The 22,037-nt window shown below is 34.3% G+C and overlaps 1 long non-coding RNA gene across 2 annotated transcripts in view; it reads left to right on the forward strand.

Annotated features, from left to right (window-relative positions):
• The window catches only part of LOC105874764 (uncharacterized), a 92,994-nt gene that overhangs the window by 6,466 nt on the left and 64,491 nt on the right, over nucleotides 1-22,037 (forward strand). For both annotated transcript variants that reach the window (XR_012922085.1, XR_012922084.1), the window contains exon 2: nucleotides 694-856. This is a non-coding gene — a long non-coding RNA (uncharacterized LOC105874764). The remainder of the gene's footprint in view (nucleotides 1-693; nucleotides 857-22,037) is intronic.

Here is a 22,037-nt window from a genome sequence, read left to right on the forward strand (position 1 = left end):
AACCTATTGAGAAAATACATGAGAGAAAGCTTAGCACAATACTGAGCTTGGCTCAAAGAAGGCTCTTAATAAATATTAACACTCCATTAGCCCCACTACCATTTCTAAAAGCTGAAAATAAAACAATCTGGAAATTTAATCATCTACAAAATGTTTTTCGCCTAGATAAATTATATGAAATTCATTAACTTAAATTTCATCTATGTTATGTGGTTCTGGAGCATTATTTAATGTGAATATAACTAATGAAAATATTCATTACTTTCAAAGAAAGTGAAGAAAAAAAGGCATGGAACTGTAGAAATGCATAATTTCCAGGTATACAGAGTATGACCAAAGAGAGAAGATACCTTATACAACAAGAAAAAAAAAATCTGCATTACTTAATAGAGCAGGGAACCAATTAAGAACAGTCCCCTATCCGGTTTAATTAGGCTAACTACAGGTAAGGGAATCCTATGGTACAGGGAGGAGCATTAGGTGGTGAATTCTCACTGTATCTCTTTCATCTATGACCCCTCCACTGTGACAATGTTAAAGATATGTAGTGCTTGACTTTCACCTAGGATTACCCTTTTAATGTGAAAATTTAAATGAATTAACATGTTCACATTACTAGAAAGTGAGCTCCAGGAATACCCCAATGCTGTAAAGGAAATAACAAATTACTTGCTCTTCTAATTATTTTTCCAGATTACCACTGGATTACAGCACATCGACATCTAATTTCAGCTTTATTACATTGGCATCTAGCAAAAATCTCTATGCTGTGTTCATGAAAAAAGGATATTCTACACATTAATCAGGCAGTGTCAAGAACTAAGCGTTAAAATACTGCTGAAGATGAAATCAGAAGGTGGAAAGAATAACTTTATTTTTCTTTTCTTTGTGGTTGTGTAGCTTGCAACTTTGACATTAATTTGCTCAATTTTCATGGTCTCGAAAAGATGCCCCTGATAAAAACCTTTTTTTCTTCCCCTCCTCACATACTGATTTTAGTATAATTAATTAAGCAATAATAAAAATCCAAAAGGGAGCAGGAAACTAAAATATAAAAGAAAATACTCTAGACTAATAAAAACATATATATGTTCATGAATGCAAAATATAAAAGAATTAACTCTGCAAATTCAACTCAATTCATTTAAATGAACATTTGGTTAGGCTAGTTAGATTGGTTATTTTACCTGAAATAAGTAGAGATGCTAGTGTCAAGCAAATGCATGAAAACTTAATATTTGGGAAGACTGTACTATTTAGTAGTTTCAATTTATAGTAAAGTTCTTAATTCATATATTGTTTTTCTATTTTATTTTTTAAGAATTGATTTGTCCATCTTTGTTGTGACACATTTTAATAAGAGGAAATGCTTTTATAGATCCTGGGTAAAGTGTTGAAGTTACTGAGAATCCAGGGGCAGAAACGCAAGACACTGTAGGAACCAAAGAGATTTTTACTGAGGGAAATAACTGCAAAACCAATGTGAAATGTGCAAAACTCTTAGGTCATGTTCTTGCTGACGCCTTGCTCTTTAAGCAGTATTTGGTCTTTTTCTTCAGTGTATACAGCTGAAAAACAGGAATAATCAACTATGTATCAACACTATTAGGAGAAACAATTATTGCAAATTAATGTTAAACAATATCCCAAATCATCTTCTTAAAATGTATGTATAATTAATTCTTTATAGTAACCCACCAACCTATCTCCTTAAACATCTCTTTAAGTATGAAGTTAACTATGAAGCTTTTTGTGACTATGAAGCTGAGGAAAAGATTACAGTAATGCCAGCAAAGACAGAAGAACATATCTTAGAATAAGGGGTCATGTAAGTTAAAGCAGAGGAAGGCAAGAAGTATCAAACCTGCTCATTGGCTTCTAAATGTTCATTTTCATACGGCCATATTAAATAACATTCTCTTGTGTACTTTTTTTCTTTATCTACACCACTTCAGTGAGTCCTACTTTCCATAGCAGTTAATATTTCATGGGTTAAATTCGTTTCTTTCATTGATTTCAGAATGAAAAATGCATTTAGAATCAAATTTTCTGATTTCTGCCTAAATATAAATGTGCATTTTCAATATCAAGGCAATAGGGATTATGATTTTATAATCTCTCAAATATTCTCTGACCTCAGCATCTGGCAGTAAAATAGTGTATGATATTCCATGACTAGATATTAAACATAATACAATTTAATAATTATCACTGCATGTAGGCATATTTAAAAGATGTTCATTTAAAGGAAATTTAGCTTTTTATATTACTTTGCATGAGAATAGCAATATTACTCAAATAATATTTATTGAGCACCTTCTCTGTGCACTTACAATATACTGGACACTTTCGAAAAATGCAAATAAATAAATAAGACATATTTGATTTTCCTAAGAAGAAACAGTTTGCCCCAGATCCTAAGAGTGATCCTGGATAAACTCAAGACCAGGATTTGTGTGATTTGACTCATAATGAATACTCAAGTCTCTGGATTTATCTATGGTGAATACCAAATGAGAAATCTGAAATATATTCTATACCAGTTACAATTGTTCGATTTACTCATCTAATGCAAATTATCAGAAGATCTCCAGTGATAAACTATATCTTACATCATTTTGAGTACTTACAGATACAAATTGCTAGCAACATGGGTTGGGAGTTTATATTGGAAGAAAACAGTAACACAACAACATAAATTAAATTTCGTAGAAAAAGTAATTAAGAGATTTTCTTAAAATGGTGTAACTATTGATAACACAATTGTTTAAATGGTGTAGTGTGAAATTTAGAAGGATTATTGTGCATCAGAAACACACACACACAAAAAAAACAACAAATAAAAGTTAATTTATAAAATAAAAAGGGAAGAGAAAATGTATTACTAGTTAAGTCTACCATCCTACTGCAGGGAAACATTTCAAACGTATCATCATCTATATTGAGTCATCATCATAGGCCTTTCAAATTTTAATAAAAATGACTCAGAGGCATATAAACAACGTTCAACATTTACAGAGTGTGGCAAATCAGATTGTATTTCTTTTGTAAAAAAGGCTTTATGACGCAGTTGTTTATTCAGCAAAACAAAACTGTTTCCTGTGTCCCTTAACAAGCCTGGCTTTGTGCTACACACACTTCTGCAGGGCTGACTCCTGTTTGGAACCATTTCACACTAATTAGAAATAAGAGAAAAGGTGGTGTTCATAAGTGCCACAGCTCTGGGCCTCTTTGAACAGCTCTTTCCCAAAATTAACTCGGTTGTAGCCCTGCGTGAATAATAGCTTTGTGGCAACAGTTTAGAGAAATATATTGTTAATAATTGCCATCTTGCTGAGCAAAATGCTGGAGCGAATTTTACATAACAGCACAAGATAAAATAAACAGGTGAGTTTGTGAGGCTTTGAAAGACACAGTTTGCAGTACAGTTTTGTTTCTAAGACTCCTTTCATAATGATTTTGAAGAACATAAACAACTAAGAAGAAAAAAATCAGTGGCAATAAAAAAAGGATTGCTTAATTTTTTAAAATTATATTTAAGATAATATTAATTGTTTGTATTAATAGCAATCCTATAGATGGATTTCACTATAAAAATCAGTTTCTTTTTCAAATAACACATAGGAAGCAAAATTATTACGTTTTAATTTGATGCAAATAAATTGCTAAAACAAAAGTAGATGGTATTTATCATTAATAAGTAGAAGAAATTTTGCAAAGTTTCTGAAGTGAAATATGCCTCATGATGCACATACATTCATGCATAAAACAGAGACAGAAAGGAAAGGGTACACTAAGAAACAGTTTTTTGAGAAAGGAAATGTAGTAATGGAATCTAAGGCTTGACCTAGTATATAGAAAATATCAGATAAAGGCAAAAAAAGAATTACAGTCAAGATGCCACTCTTTGAAATAACTAAGTTATCCCATTCACATATTGTTTTCCCATATGAGGCCAGGTTTCTAAAGATTATTGCTTGGGCCTATATACTTTATTCCATGCCCAAACATCTCCTCCCTAGAAACAAAGATCTATAAAAGAATTGAAAATTGACAATATGATTAGAAAACCTGCATGGCTGCCTTAAATTAAAAGTCCTATTTAGTACAGTCTTACCTTCTAATCCAAGGCATGGCAGAGGGAGAAGTTAGTTCAGATTGCTAAATCAGCCTTGACGCTGAATGAGATCAACAGTATAGATAGGCTGTTTGCCACTGAATCTTTTATTCATTTAATCAAATAGCTTTTTTTTTTAATGGCAATCCGATTCCAGGTTTTCAGTATACAAAGATGAATAAGCAGACTGCACTCCCTGCCTTCAAGCAGTAGATTCTCTCTGTTTAAAGAAAAAAAAAAAAAGACAGTGGCTAATTTATACAATGAGCTCTTGGAGCACAAAGGACATTACTTGTGGAAATGAATGGAAGACAGAAGGGGATTAGGAAAAGTTTTGTAGAGAATGCAAAACTTGAGATAGGAATTAAGATAAAAGAGAGGTATTCACCATCAAAAGAAAAAGTATAGAAATCCAAAGTTTATTTAAAAAATGGACTTATTCCCTAATCAATTTCAACAAAAGAATGAGATGAGTAGAACATTTTAAATGAACCAGACACAAAATAATGCCTTGAAAAATGAGGTAGTAGTTTTTTTACATTGTATTTCATACTGTATTCATTAGCAAATAACAAATTCAATTTAGCAGATAGTTATTGATGACCTATTCAATGCTTTATACTCTAGGAAAGTGTATACAAATGTATTGGAAACCACAGTTAGAAAGCTTACACCAAAATGCATGAGAAATAGAGGAAAATTTAAAAGACTTAGAAAAGTGCAAATGAAGAAAATTTTTCATTTTGGTAGAGTTTGAGGTAATATTAAGAGAAGAATACATAGGGGTGCATGGAAATATTCTTGCAGATATAGAAAGATATCACAGTTTGAGGTCAGTAATGAGAAAAGAAAAGAAGGTATGAATTATTAAACTAACCTGCATGAAGGGGAAGGTGCATTAAAACAATAGCATTCATGGTGTTTCACCTCAGAGATACTCATTTATTTTGCCTAAGCTGAAGTCATAACATTAGTGTGTGTGTGTGTGTATGTGTGTGTGTGTGTTTCTTAAATCTTCCATGTGATATTAATGGGTAGCCAAGATTTAGAAAAAGTCAACTTTAATTGTTATGTGCCCAATCCTAAAAATTTTAAGAGAAAATCTATTTCCCTAAAACAATACATCTATAAATATTTTAGATAGATACATTTAAAATAAGTTTATTGAATATAAACACACTGGAAAATCACAAGCATTATTACTATGCCATTAAGATTAAAAAATGTTGTCTATAAGATATTGATATGACAAAAGCATTCTTTTTTGGAGGTGAGTCTCTTAATTTATTTTTTTCTGTGGCATTAATACCTTAAATAGTGCTTTTATAATAAACACTGCATAGAACTTAATAGTATCAAAGTAACTTTAACAAACAACTTTTTTAAAGGAAGAATATTTTCCATTAGCACATTTGACCCTAATTTTCATTGGAAATTGCAATTATGCTGGTAAGTTACTTGAATTGATGCATTTCAACCCAATTAAATACTCCTGTTATGAATCAGGGAATTGGACCAAATTATGAAAGACTGCTCCAATTCTAAATTTTGGGATACTAAGAGTTTCCTTCTTTAAGCTCTGGTATGTATATATGGAGAGGAAACCAAGTTAAGGCCATAATTGAGGTTCATTAACAGAGATTTGCAAATTTAAGGCAAAGAAACACTTATCTTAACCTTAAACCTTAACAGCACATTGCACACTTGTAAAACTAGGTCACAGCTCTTTAAAAGAATCCTATAGGTTTTCCTGCCATTTTAACAAGTCCATAATAATCCCATTCTTAGACTAACAAAAAAGAAAAGTATAGAAAATGCTGGAAGGCAGGTCAGTACATTTTAACACATTAAAACTGTCAAAAAGTGTCTTCCAAACTTAGTACCAGGTTAGTGAAGGGCAGGTCTACATTAGTTAGTGTCCAAAAAGGTAATTCCATTTTTAGGTGTTTGCTAAGCAAGGCAGATTTGCCCAGTTCTAGGTGGGCAAACTGTGGAGGCATATTAACTGAATTCAAATCTTGCCCTCTCCCTTACTGAATCTTGGGCATGATAGTTACTAATCAAGTCTCAGTTTTTTCATCTGTGCATTGGGATCCATAAAAAGCACTACTTCACGTGAAACAGTTTTATAAAGAATAACATGCAGTGCCTGGCACAAATCAAGGAATATATATTAGCTGTGACCTCATAATGTGGTATAAAAATAAATAGATTTATGTAAAGCTTGTTTTAGAAAAATTTTCATAGAATATGATTAAATATATATCATGCAATCCTCAAAATAACATAAGTAAATCTTACTTAAAAATCTATCAATATACAATTTATCTCAGCCTCAAGAAGAAAATGGCATTTTCACTTTATAAATGAAATGAAAATATAGTATACTGGGACACATTTTTTAAACATTCTATTTTTTTTTTAATTTTAGAATATTATAGAGGTACAAATATTTTGGTTACATGGATTGCTTTTGTACTGCTTGAGTCAAAGTCATAAGTGTGCCAATTACCTAGATAGTGTACATTGTACCCATTAGGTATGATTTCATCCATCTCCTTCTCCCCTCTCCCACTTGCATGATTTCCATTGAGTTTTACTTCCATCTGTGTACATGAGTGCTGATCAGTTACTTCCAATTTAATAGTGGGTACAATGTGGTGCTTGTTTTTCTATTCTTGGGATACTTCACTTAGGAAGATGGTCTCCAGTTCCACCTAGATTGTTGCAAAAGGTATTAATTATTTTTTTATGGCTGAGTTGTACTCTATGGTGCACATATACCACATTTTATTAATCTACTCATGAATTAATGGGCACTGGGGTTGATTCCACATCTTTGGGATTGTGAATTATGCTGCAATAAACATTCTAATGCAAGTGTCTTTTTGACAAAAGGACTTTTTATCCTTTGGGTAATACCCAGTAGTGGGATTTCTGGATCAAATGGTAGGTGAGCAGGTCTACCTTTAGTTCTTTGAGAAATCTCCATACTGTTTTCCATAGAGGTTGCACTAGTTTCCACTCCCACAAACAGTGTTTCTTTCTCTCTGCATGCACACCAGCATTTGTTATTTTCAGACATTTTGATAAAAACCATTCTCACTGGGATTAAGTGATATCTCATTGTGTTTTGATTTGAATTTCTCTGATGATTAGTAATGTTGAGCATTTTTTCATGTTTCTTGGTCATTATTCTATCCTCTTTGAAAAGCTTCTGTTCATGTCTTTTGCCCACTTTTTAATGGAGTTGTTTGATTTTTTTCTTGCTGATTTGCTTGAGTTCTTTGTAGATTCTGGTCAAGCTGAGAATCAAATCAAAGGCTCAATACCTTTCACAATAGCTCAAAGAAAATAAAATACCTAGGAATATATTTAACAAAGGAGGTGAAAGATCTCTACAAAAAGAACTATGAGTCATTGGGGAAGGAAATTGCAGATGATGTAAACAAATGGAAAAACATATCATGCTCATGGTTTGGTAAAGTCAACATTATTAAAATGTCCATAACACCCAAAATGATTTATAGATTCAATACAATGCCCATCAAAATACCAATGTCATTTTCTGCAGATCTATAAAAAAGTAATTCTACCTTTCATTTGGAACCAGAAAAGAGCCCAAATAGCCAAAGCAATCTTAAGCCAAAGGAACAAATCTGGAGGTATCACTTTACCAGACTTTAAGCTATACTACTAGGCTATGGTAATGAAAACAGCATGGTATAGGCACAAAAATATAGATATAGACCAATGGAACAGAACAGAGAACTCAGATGTAAAACCATTCACACATTGCCATCTGATCTTTGATGAAGTGGGCAGCAATATATTTTGAGAAAAAGAATCCCTATTCAATATGTGGTGCTGGGAAAATTAGATAACCACATGTAGAAGATTGAAAAAGGATCCAAATCTTTCGCCACTCACAAAAATTAATTCAAGATGGATAGCAGACTTAAATCTAAAATCTGAAACCATAAGAATTCTGGAAGAAAATATTGGAAAAACTCTTATAGATATCAGCCTAGGCAAAGAATTTACAAAAAAGACCCCAAGGCAAATCACAGCAACAACAAAAATAAATACATGGGACTTGGTTAAATAAAAAAGCTTCTCCATAGCCAAGGATACAATCAGCCCAACAAATAGACAACCTACAAAATGGAAGAAAATATTAGCAAAGTATACATCTAATAAAGGGCTGTTAACCAGAATTTACAAATAACTCGAGCAAATCAGCAAATTTTGATAAATACATTTTCCTTTCAAATATGGCTTTAAGATTAGATCCATAACCAAAGTTTTATTACATTTTTTGTGATATATTAAAAAAATAAGTAATGTTAATTCTGCTCTCTTCCAAATAATTAAATCATAAGAAGTTTTTTAAAAAAATCTATAAAAATAGTATATAAATAAGAAGCTGCTTACACATATATAGAATCAAAATGCCTACAAAATAGAATTTCCAGGTGAGAAATAGTTGGTGCAAGAGTATATAATTCTCCAAATGCATTACTGCCACTTAATGCAGGGCTAAGAATAGAACCTAAATTTTGACTTAGATAACTTTGAACTTTTGTATTTATAATTCTTATCACAGTTTTAAACTATGTATTTATGTTAAATTATATTTGGATTACTCTTTTCCTTCCTAGTAAACTACAAACTTCTGTAAGTCTGTTTTATCACTATTGTGTTTTAGTAGAATGCTCAGATCATAGTTAGAAATCAAAAACAAATGAGTTAAAGCTTTAGTGTTATATCACTTTACAGTAGAGTATAAATATGAAAATACTATTATTTCAAAAATATTTCTAAATTAAAATACTACAGATACTAACTATATTAATGACTTATTAATCAGTTAAGTTGTTTTTATTATTTAGTAGGAAAATACAAGATATATTTTTATTGAATATGGGTAGCTTTGGTTAGGATCTAAGTGATTCTAACTTAGAAGAGTGCCTTAAAAAAAGTAGATGTTTATCAAATGGTAGACAAGGATGATGATGATGAAGATGATGACAAAGAAGAAACTGAAGAAATGCCTTTTAGTCCAATGATTGTGTTTTAACTGTATTTTTAAACTTTTATGTTGCTAAGTGGATGTCCACAAACACTTGTTGGGCAAGAAAAATAATCTCACTATTTACCCTGAATTCGGACAATCCAAAATATATTTTTCAATGTTTTTGATGGCTCTTCATGATCCTCTCCCACAATTAAAAATTCTCTTTTATTTTTCTGTTCTGTTTTATGTTTTCATTTTTCCTATTATATTATCATGTTAATTTTGATAGACAGTAAAGCCTCTACTGTTCTAGAATTAGCTCCTGTATGGATAAATGTAACCACCAACACAGAATCCATTATACTGTGATTAATGAATGATGTTTCAATTAGCAAAGATCTAGAGAGAACAACATGTCTGATTTCAAAAATAAAATGTATTAAAATAGTGAGTAAAAATATTTTTCTAATTTTTTTTACCATTTTTATAACATTTTATATTTTTAATAGTTTAAGATTAGTAGGATTCACTAAAATGATATATAGTTTCTTTGTGCCCTTCACCCTGTTTCCTCTACCAATAATATTTTACATAGCCATGGTACTTTACAAATGACTTAATTGAAATGGGTTTACTTTTTTATTTTATTGCATTTGGATTTAGCACATTGATCTTCAAAATACTTTTAAGTGCAGATGGAATCAGTTTATTGTTCACAAACTGAATATTACTCTGAAAAAAATTATTAGAAAAGGTCTAAATATTTTTTGGTATTATGTCTCTCTGTCTGTATGAACAGCCAGTGAACGAACTTACCAAGTGCGGTCGTGGAATGTGTGGTGTCTACCATTTCTGGGAACCCAAAAAGGATGTCTGAGAAACAGTGTCATCAATCAGTCCATTTACCTATAACCTTGAAAATATTCCAACAGTGATGGTGACATTAAAACGAAGATAACTCTAGCATTTCCCCAATCTAAGGAATAAACAAATTCATTTTTGAGACAACTCCAAATTACTTAGTAGCTTACATAAAGTTAGATAGAATGCTGTGTTTTCGTATATGCTCTCACCTTAATATTTAGTGATAAAAAATAGGTGAAATAAAGAAATCATTCACAGAAAAGACTTGACATAAGCTAATAGTCTACTTCTTAAATATCAAATGCCTACATACTGAATATGTATGCAAATATGAATGCAAAGTCAAAGAGTAATGCTGAAACTTGGGATTTGGAGTCAAATCTGAAATAAAAACTTCATTTTACAACTTGTTTGCTGAATAATTTGGGGCATATGACTAAGCCTTACTAAGTTTTACTAAGCTTCAGATCCACCTTTTATAAAATGATAATGGTCATACATTGCCATTGTAGAATTATATACTTTTTTTTTTTTTTTTTTTTTTTTTTTTTTTTTTGAGACAGAGTCTTGCTTTGTTGCCCAGGCTAGAGTGAGTGCTGTGGCATCAGCCTAGCTCACAGCAACCTCAAACTCCTGATTTCAAGCGATCCTACTGCCTCAGCCTCCCAAGTAGCTGGGACTACAGGTATGTGCCACCATACTCGGCTGATTTTTTCTATATATATTAGTTGGCCAATTAATTTCTTTCTATTTATAGTAGAGACGGTGTCTCGCTCTTGCTCAGGCTGGTTTGGAACTCCTGACCTGGAGCAATCCGCCCGCCTCCACCTCTCAGAGTGCTAGGATTACAGGTGCGAGCCACCGCACCCGGCCAAGATTTATCTTTAAATTGCCTACCCAGTTATATGTGGCTGTGTAGTGTTGCTCATGCTGTACACTGCACAGCTCCAGGGGGTTGTACATAGTCACTCAGTCCCTCTGTCCTGGCTCATAATTCTGCTTAACAAATTGATGCTATCATATAAATGATAATGTGTTATTATCATTATAGACAATGTGAATAATAATAATTAGATCATAATAATATGGATCATAACAATAATATGGATCATAATATCTAGAATACATTACTGAGTACCTTTCAAAAATTTATGTAAACATCTTATAATACCAGTACTTGCAGGAATCACTTGTTTGGAGAATAGGAAACAATACACTTAGGCCAAGTTGAGGACTGCAAAATATAAATTCCTGTGGTTAGAATTAGCGTACATAGATAGTCATTCTTTCCAACTCTAAAATTCAGGATGGCAAATAGTCACACATAAGAACAAGGGCATTTATCAGAAGATGAGCAGGACACTAAGATTATATAATAACTGAGAGAGAGAGAAAGAGAGAGAGAGAGAGAGCATGAAGTCCCAAACAAGGCATATGTAGGGTGCCAGATCAAATGGTCACCAAAGTTGAAGCAAAGCAGGAGACAATTTAAAACTACCAATGCTCCGGATACTGAAATCAATTATTTAAGAGCTATGAAGTCATTGGTTAAAAAACTACATTTCATTTGAAGAAGAATTAGTAACCCAGAGCTGCTGGCCATACCACAAGGCCCTCACCATAGGAAAAGCCTAAGATGAGACAAGAATGATAAATTATGTGGTTTCCTAGGCAAATGATTTCTATCCTCTGTATATGATTCACCTCAGTGCTAATTCAAAATTCAAAATCAAAATCCCATAACCATTAACTTCAGTCCTCAGCATATGGATAAACACAATTCCATACCACAGCTAAATAAATGACCTGATGTGTATAAACTGAGTGTTCAAAGAATAGCTCCAACTTTTTGACAAAGCAGGTAAACATATTCTTTCATGTTTTCCAGTCTTAGTCCAATGTTTTATTCATGTTACAATTTCATTGTCTGTATCCTGTAAATGTTGTCAACATCTCTATGAAATCGTAAGACTTATAAATATCAACACATAAGCAAGATCTATGTATCAAAATTATAAATCTAAATGGAAAATGGAAATTTCCATTATGAAAAAGAACATAGTCATGCACTCATAAAGAGAACAAATATCTGAATTCTAATCCAGCCTATATGATATAGCACAGGATGGTATGCCAATATTTATCATGAATCTGTATTTTCAAATATACCTATCAAAGACAATTTATTCATATAGTTCTTTTTTTATAAGAATCACATAAAATGTGGATCAATTATTTTTCTGCTAACTCTATCAAATGCCTTGTCTGAGCTAATTATTTCCATCTCTTTACCGCACATTAGTTCATTATATCATTTGAAATCCAGCTTCTGCCACGGAAATTATTTTAAGACCACTATTTCCCATTCTTTCTTGGCTGAATACATTTTGCTCAGAATAAAAGTCATAGAAAAAAGTCCTTGGCTGCATAAAAGTCCTTTGTTGGTGCTTTTGAACTCCCTGGTCGTGGACTACAAAGAGTCCAGCGCTCTGCCTCTCACCCCTGTAGAACAGAAATGTCGCCTTTTGTGGATCTTGATATACAGGATACATTACTGAGTGCCTTTAAAAGCTTTGTGAACCTTGATGGAAATCAGAGGTGAAAATGACAGTTCAAATGTCTGGTCTGGGTTTAAAAGATCTATGGTAATATATTTTTCTTCATAACAGATGCAGATAAAATAGTGAGAGTTGTTCTACCAGGAAAACAGTAAAAGCAAGCTCAGACTTACGGTCACCACTCTTTGTACTCGCCAAAGCCATAGCCCGGTAGACTAGGGAAGCAGGCACACTGCTAGAGGTGCTGCTAGGAGCAAAGAAACATCATTATGTTTATCAGGATTGGATAAGATTTGTATCATTGATGTCTTTTAAATTCTAAGGTGAATTTTGGATTAAAGTCGCCTGTTTAAATGTACAATTACTATTTAATCATGATGACATTATTCATACTAATCTTGAAGACATCTGAATTATCAGTGCATAAACCAATGCCTGGGTTAAAATAGTTGTCCAAAAAAAATCTGTTTCATTGAAAATGAAATTAGTTAGGAGTTGTATGAGTCAGGTTCATTTAGGGAAGCTGAGGCACAACAAATATTATGAGAATGAAAAACATTATATGGATTAGGCCTTTCTGCAAAGTGTAGGAGAAGCTGAGATAAAGATGTGGAAAAAGGAAGTCAGAAGATCAGAGAAATAATCAATAATCATCCCTACTGAAGCCCTACTATGGGTCAAAAAGCATGTCTTACAGGAAAATCTGAGAACCAACAATATCCCCAGCCTTCAAAATGGGACTGCTCACTGATTAGCAATGAGCTGAATGGGATGTTCATTGAAAGGTCTCCAGGAAGCCATTGCCTATGTGTGTGCTGACACCTCTTTAGCTCCACAGGTGAATATCATTAATAGGCCTGAGGCCAGTGGTATTTATCAGGACCCTCTGTCAGGAAGATAAGCAGGATGTAGATAAAGGAAGTTTGAAGACAAGCTGGGACCCCTGAGGATGTCTGTGTCTGCCCACCACTCCAGATGAGCCATGAACTCCTCATAGTAATGGCCTTTTCTTCTCTCCACTTTCCAAATTTCATACAGGTTCCTTTATCGACCAATTCTAATCCTCAACTTTATAGGGAAGATAATTCTAGAAAATGGAATTTCTAGTTTAATCAAGTTGACAATAGCTCAATTCAACCCATGAGTTTTCTTTCCAATGCATATAAAAATAATTGTACTATGAAAACTATGCATTAAAATAATCAGAAAAGGAAGACTAAAGAGTTTTCTGTATACTTCCCAGATAAACTCATGGATTGTTTACCTGATAAAACAAATAAAACAAAAGATCTATAATACTATATTTTATGAAATAAAGCTGTACGTGCTGACAGAATGTTATTTTGGTGGCTTATCTTTGTTTAGAAGACTAAAAGACCTGCTCTAAAAATGCACCATTTGGTTTGGGATAATAGCTTTCATGGGTCGAAAATGTATATTTCCAAACCATTCATAAACCCCTGTGTAGAAGTTAAAACAATAGTTATGTATCTAAATTAATATTGCTCTTGAACAATAATTTCCACTGATAATGGGATTATGTCTTACAAATATATGGTAACTTATGCAGTATAGCTTTTAAGTCTCTGTCATTTTTGGTAAAACATAATGAGAAAAATCAGTGTGGTTTCATCAAGTCTGTATTCTCCTGCAGGGGCAATAGAAAGTCTTATGGGGTAGGTTTCGAGTGAGTAGGTGAAGTAACATTTGGTCTGTATGCTATTCTGTGTTCTTGCTGATCATTTTTCAAAAATAACTTATCTTGGTCCTTCTTGGTCCTTGCTTTGTATTGCATATACTCATAATACTAATAACTTACCCATGATTTTCATTTGTCAGTTTTATTATTCTTTTCCTAACCTTCACACTTCTATTAATCTTCTTAGTAATTCAATACTCCTTGAGAGGCTGAAAAATTTTGGCTACCAGCCCTCTCAATCTTGGCAAGACCAAGAACACTTGACTTCTTTCTTCATTCCATTATAGATTCTGTGAGGAAAGCCTCATGCTCGTTTACAAAGACACCCATTTGAGACTTTGATGTTTGAATTAGCTTGGATTATCTAGAAAGGAGGACTTGACCAAAGGTTTACAAGCAAAGTACTCATAGGAATCTTGGATAGAAGGAGCAAAATGAGGAATGATTAAGGAGCCATTAGAAGGATGCTTATTGGACACCTCTTCAGGCAACTGAACATTTGATGCTGTGGGTTGCCAGAAATGTGTCTTCAGAGACTTCTGCCTGAAGAAAGACTATTCATCCACAGCTCCCTCATTCATAGATTGAGAGATGCTTCACAGGATATTAACTTCTCTGCACTTCTGGATTACACATACATGAGAGTTCAGTCTTCAAACTTGAAATGAGAGGTGCATAGCCCAAGCCTGCACTAAAGCATTGTCACATATCACTGGGTGATGCTAATGGACAAAACAGAACAGCTCACCATAGCAGGGTCTGCAATAAGATTAGGACAGTAATTGAATGAAAATTCAAGAGGTATCCATCCAATATAGTCCACTCTTTGTACCACTCAGACCTCATGTGTCCTCCATTAAGTCCAATAATCTATATCTCCTTCAAGGTAATAAGCAGAAATCCCTCTGCAAATACTTAATATAAGAGGGTTAATGAAACAAGCTATAGTCTCAGCCACAGTAGCTTAATTGGCCCAAAGCCTTGTTTATATTTATAATTTTCTTCCTCAACCAACCGTACTAGGTATTTCTCACCTCCAGCAAGCATTTTGGTAGAGGTGGAGCCCATGAACAATGGGGTGGCTCAGACTTTTATGCATGAGGAGTCTGAATGTTTAGTTAACTTGCCATTCTCAGGACAAACTCCCAGACAGCTTTATCACTAGACAAGGAGATATCTAGAATGTCAATGAGGAAATTCCTTAAGTTTCAGATATATTTCTCCTTGCCCATTGTGTATGCCACAATCCCTATGTTTATTTGGTAATCAATCTATTACTTCTGCAGTATAGTAACTTTCATCTTTGTCTGACATTCTAGTGGCACTAAGTGCCAAAAAGGATCAGGTAGTCATTGGAGCTTCAACATCACTGGAAATTTTATTGTGTCTACTGTGGATGTGTTACTCTTGCCCACTCCTCTCCCTCCTCTCTTCCTCTACCCCAAACAGACAAACAAAAAGTCCCCAGGATGTACACGTGTGTGTGTGTATATATATATATATATATATATATGAATCAAAAGTAGAGGGATGGAGAACACATATACTACACCTGGTTCCTTGGAAATAATGGTGAAAGGGTGAGAGAAGCTCATTCTATTCCTGCCTTATTGTTTCTAGATCCAAGCATTCCAGTTATTAGAGAAACAGAAATGTGCATCAACCTTTGTAGGAGAACAACTCCAACCCTATCTGTGGTTATCCCCAAGCTGGCACCTTAGCTTTCTCTCATTTTATTATGATTCTAAATAATGAGAGATATAGAACAGGGGATTCCACTTTTATGCACCCATTGTCACATCTTTGCCATAAAATGGGACCCCTGGTTTGAGGCAATGGTATGCAGGATATGTTGCCACTAGGTCAGGCTTCAGATAATGGTTATGATGGAACCACTGTAAGTAGAGAAGGACAATCTATATCTGAGGTAGGTGGGTGTCAGCTCCAGTAAGTATGAATCACTGCACCTCCATTGGGCAGAGGTTCCATTGCAATCTATCTTCCTCCTAGTAGTGGACTGGTCTCCATAAATAATTGTGCCATATCAATGAGTTAGCATCAGTTTCTAATGTTAGCGTATTGGAATTCAGCAGGCATTAGCTAATTCTGATTAAGTAAGGAAAGCCCAAGCCCTTGCACCTATGCCTAGTATCTATCCCTGCCACAATGGCTACTGCACAAGCATAGTGTCCAGTTCCACTGTTGAGAATGTTTTCTGTGGTGTATTCTATATGGTGGAAATTAATAGGAGACACAAAGGTCTGTATGCATTATACATGATCCCACATATTCGTTCATGTGTTTCTGTCTCAAACTTTCTTGTTTTTCATCTGCCAATCTTGATTCTTTCACTCCTAACCAATGAGCCATGTCATTTAGAACCATCAGAAATACTTATATTTATGTACCTCAAGTGCCTTCTCCCTACATACAAAATGAATGTCCAAATACAGATGCCTCTTAACTTATGGGAGATATGCCCTGATAAATCCATTATAAACTGACATTATCATAAGGCAAAAATGCATTTAATATACCTAGCCTACCAAACATCATAGCTTACCTAGCTTACCTTAAATGTTCTCAGAACACTTACATTAGTCTATAGTCAGGCAAAGTCATCTAACAAAAAGGCTCTTTTATAATAAAGTGTTAAATATATCATGTAATTTACTGAATACTGAAAGGGAAATATAGAATGGTTGTATGGGTACCCAAAGCATAGTTTCTACTGAATGAGTATCACTTTCACACCATTGTAAAGTTAAAAAAAATCTTAAGTCAAACTTTTGTAAGTCAGGGACTGTCTGTATATTGCCTGTAGCTTTTCCACTAGATGGATTTCCTTTAATGACTATCCTTTGGAGCCACCTTAACTTGGATTGAATTGTGGCAATAGTCCATTTTTGTTAGCATGAAGCCATCTATGGGAGTTCTTTCTTTCTCTAATAGTTTATTCTAGGAAACTCCCATTAGATTATAGGTGTAAGTTTAGGGAAAGGCATCAGCATAGCACCTATTCATGTAACTTACTTTTACTCTCTGTAATTGATTGGGCTTCACTGGAATATATAATTTCCATCACACAATGTATTGTTGTCATGTCTGTCCATCTTTATGACTTGAGGAATCTGACAATAGCCAGCTCAGAATGGATGTTCCTTCTCTCTCAGAGTAATGTGGTACTGTAGGGGTCAGGCACTTGGTCTCTACACAATTTGCTATTGTGGTGATTGACTACAGCATTTTGTCTGTCAGTACTACATACATATTTTTATAATTATTATACAAGTTGAGAAGCACCTACCGTGTTTCTTCAAAAATAAGACTACCCATAAAATAAGCCTTAGCAGGATTTCTAAGCATTTGAGCAATAGAAGCCTTACTCCGAATTAAGACCTAGTGATGGGCATGGCTATGCAGCGTATCTGCACAACCCATGCATTTCATCGCCAAGTGGGAAAGAAGACGAGCAGCCCTTCTCATCTGCCCCATGAGAGCTCTGTTGCTCGACATGAGAGATTGGAGCCAATGGTTCTAAAGGAAATAGAGTCACAATAAATTCAGGATGGAAATCGGGGTTTGGAGAGTTATGATGATGTTCCAGAAGAAGATGACTTAACTGTATTTGAATAAATATAGAAGCTGATAACCAGCATCAAGTATCAGCATTTGTTGTAGGGCCTCTTTTTTGTACCATTGTTGGGCTTCACTGGAATATATAATTTCCATCACACAATGTATTGTTGTACCATACTTAAAATTGTTTTACCTTAAGATTGTTGTACCATACTTAAAAAAAAATAACACATGCCCTGAAAATAAGCCCTAGGGTGTCTTCTTGAGGAAAAATAAATATAAGACCCTGCCTTATTTTTGGGGAAACACGGTGGTTGTTTGACATTCTATCTTATCCCAAGAACACCATCATCTAATTGCTATTACCACAAAACCTCACAGACAAGCCACCTCCAGTCTTGCTACCATGATAGTAACTATACTCACCTTGTCTCTGACAGTTATGAGCTACCCCCTATTCTCTGCCATTGTACAATTTCCTGCACCCAATTTTAATACCAAGTAGCACAGTTCCATGACAATGCTTCCCACTGTTAATTCTGCCTATGGATGAGAACCATGTCTGAGCTTCCAAAAGATGCTGGTGGACTCTTCACCAGTTATTTCATTATTTCCTTAGTGAATTAAATTTATCTGGACTTCCTTAAACAACATTGTCAGTTGGTGGGTTCTTAGGTCTCACATAATAAATATATGATAATATCTCACCTCTTTTGTTATTTTGACCTCTTACACTATCATAGATATTTCAGAGTCTTCATACTATTGTAGTTTTTCATTGCAGCCACAGGTGAAAGAGGCCCTACAACAAATGCTGATACTTGATGCTGGTTATCAGCTTCTTGGAAATGGGCAATGGTAGGAGTAGATCCTGAGGAGCATTTACTGGCAGTGAAATTAGGTCTTATTATGAGATCTCCAGACAAGGGGAAGATTCCACCTCTGGCAATGGAGAAAAGGCTGCTTCTACCAGCCTTAAGGGCTCAGGGGAATGTGGGTTTCAAGATTTTAGGAGTTGTCCACTCCCTAACTCCATCTACGGTCTCAGGGTTTTATTATTTTCTATCAAGTTACTGAATTTAACATAAGAAGTCTGTCATAGCTGTGCATTCCTAACTTCTGCAATTATGCAACTATTAATATTATAATGTGTGTCTAATTTTCAGTATAGTTTAAACTGAAGCTGTAGTTGATTAGGTTCTCTCTAATTGCTTGCATAGTAGATGCCTTCTGGTTTTCACAACATGACATGAACTAACATTTGGCTGAAGTAAGCTTGCCATTTATTATTATTTTTGTTATTGAAGCAACCATAATAGTAATACACAATTAACATGTATAAAGCTTACAACTATATTTTTGCAATCTAAACCCACCTGTATAATTTACAGCCAGTTCAAAACCTAGAATAGTACCAGCTACTCAGAAGCTCTACTAAACTTTTATCAACTTTACGATCCCCACAAAAGATTCCCCTTTTGATACCAAAAACTAATGTTATTTTCCTTATATTTGAATTTTACATAAATAGAATGTTATAATATGGATTCTTTTGTGTCTAGCTTCTTCATTCAGCAACATGTTTATATTCTGTCATTGATGGGTGCATGAATAGTTTGATATTCATTCATGTTGCTTCACATTGTTCATCCTACTATGTGAATACATCATAATTTATTCATCCATTTAATCATTGATGGGTGCTTGAGTAGTTTCCATTTTCAGTTCATTAGAGATGATGCTACCATGACCATTTTTTATATATGTTTTTATTAGTATTACTATTTTTTATAGAAATGGTCTCACTCTTTTTCCCAGGCTGGAGTGAAGTGGCCCAATCATAGCTCACTGCAACCTCGAGTCCCTGGGCTCAAGTCATCCTCCCACCTCAGTCACCCAAGTAGCTGAGACTATCAGCATCAGCCACCATAGCTGAGTTGTGTATACATGTTTTAATGAACATATGTATATATTTCCACTGGACACATAACCTAAAAATGAAATCATAGGATTATTAGATATTGATAGATTTAGCTTTAGAAGATATTGAAAAGAATTTTTCAAAATAGTTATGCTAATTTACACCTCTACTAGCAATGGAAATAAGAATTCTGATTTCTTGGCAGTCTTGAAAAAATGTGATGTTTTTGCTGTCCTTCTCCTTTGCTTTATCATTATTTTTTTTAATTTTAGCTATTTTTTAGGTAGGTAGGATATTTCAGTGTGGTTTTAATGTATGATTTCTTGATGACATTTTAAATTTGAACACTTTTTCATAACTTATCTTAGGTCAAGTATTCATGGGCTCAAATTTGAGCTAATTATTTGTTTGAGAGTGATTTTTTGAGGGAATGTTTCCAAAAGAAGCAAGCGAGTGACTGGGGGAAACTGTATAGGGAAGAAGGAGAAGGAAGCAAGGGTGAAATCCCAGAATTTGTCTGGTCCTACAGCCCAAAAATCTTAATATAATCCAATTCATCACTTTTTCTCTTGATAATGACTATTCTTTGTAACCTGTTTAATAAATTTTTGCATGAAAACTGAAAGTCATGATGATATTCTCCTGCTTTCTTCTAAAAAATGTGTTGTTTCCCTTTTCTGCATTTAAACATCTAATACATATGGAATTGATTTTTGTGTGAGGTAGAAATCAAGATGTATTTTTTTTCATATTGACACCTAATTGATTCAGCATCAGATACAGAAAATATCTTCTTTTCTTCTCCGTCATTTTTAAGGCTTCTAACAGTTATTGATTGTCATCATTATGTTTTATCTATATCATTCAGGTGCTACAGTCACTGCATAATAAAATGCATTTCCTTCCACTCAACTGCAGATGAGCATCTTAGGAACCACGATACCATTGTATGACAGGAGGCTTGAGTATAGGTACTTTATTAGACAATGTGATCAAAGGAATAAACTATAAGATAGTAATCCAATAGAAGATGCCTTATTGATTTAACATCGTCTATGTGTTACTAATTGCTCAACCCTACAAGCCCTCCTAAAAAGAGATCTCATGACTTTCACATAGGAAAAGGGGCCAAGCATCTATCCATTGAATCCCATCCCCCTCATAGTCAAAAGTTACTCCATAGGGCTTAAATACACTTGTGTAGCCAGGTTGCACATTAGTGAGTTCTAAGATATCCCTAGGCATCTCATAAAAGTGCAGTTGAGTAGCCTTAGCACAGGAGACAAGAGAGGCAACCTGAGACTGTACAAAGAGCTATCAGTATTATACCTGTCTTTGGCTGGTTGAGACCTGTACAGGGTGGTTATTGTAGCAGTACTGGATAGGAGGTAAGGCAGAGAAGATTTGATGAACTATGCAAGAGGTTTCCTTTATACTACCCAACCACTGAGAACTACACTAGAGGAGGACCTTTTCTGAGAGTGCTGAAAAGCCAGACGGAAGTCTCTAAATACCCTACTTCTGCCCCAGAGTTATTTAGGGGATTGTGCAGAAGGGGAAGAGAGATGACTCTGGGACTTCACAGAGATGCAGTACATCTAAGCCCTCAGTATCTACTCTCAAGGCTTTGTGCTTGTTTGTCAAACTTGGGGGTGGAGGAAGTGGTGGTTAAAAAAAAGAAAAAGATATAAAAAGATATGTTTGGCTGTACATTCTTCCGTTCTGAATGACTCATGGCAGATATTCCAGGCTCCGTCTTTTGTTATTTAAAGGTAAGTTTTTTTGAAAAATAAAAACAAACAGATACAACTTTTAAAACACCCTGTTCTCTCACAAGTGTCTGGAGTTTAGGAAAGCATTTCAGGCTCAGAGAGTATTGTTTCTACTTTGGATTGCAAGAGCCAAAGTTTAGAAATTTCATTCTTTGTTCTTGATTAATCCTCCCTACCCTGAGGGCAGTTCACATAGAAAGCCATTCCTGGTGCTTAAATGGATTGGAGAGACTAGGAATAAAATTAATAAAATCATTTGTTTAATTTGAAAATGTTGCACAACTACACAGCTGTGGTAGGCTAAAGATAGGCATACTATTGTCCTAATGATGTATAAAATATAGGACACAGACATCTATAACGTGGCCCAGAAAGGAATATTGGGGTTGAACCTTGACTATGATACAGTCCCTCTTCCAGGCTGGAAGGAACAGCCCAGAATTTCTTTATTTCTCTAGCCCAGTGAATTTCTGACCACATGTGAATTTCACTGCTAAAAAACTAACCTAA

The sequence above is a fragment of the Microcebus murinus genome, chromosome 12, assembly GCF_040939455.1.
Source record: "Microcebus murinus isolate Inina chromosome 12, M.murinus_Inina_mat1.0, whole genome shotgun sequence".
Lineage (NCBI taxonomy): Eukaryota > Metazoa > Chordata > Mammalia > Primates > Cheirogaleidae > Microcebus > Microcebus murinus.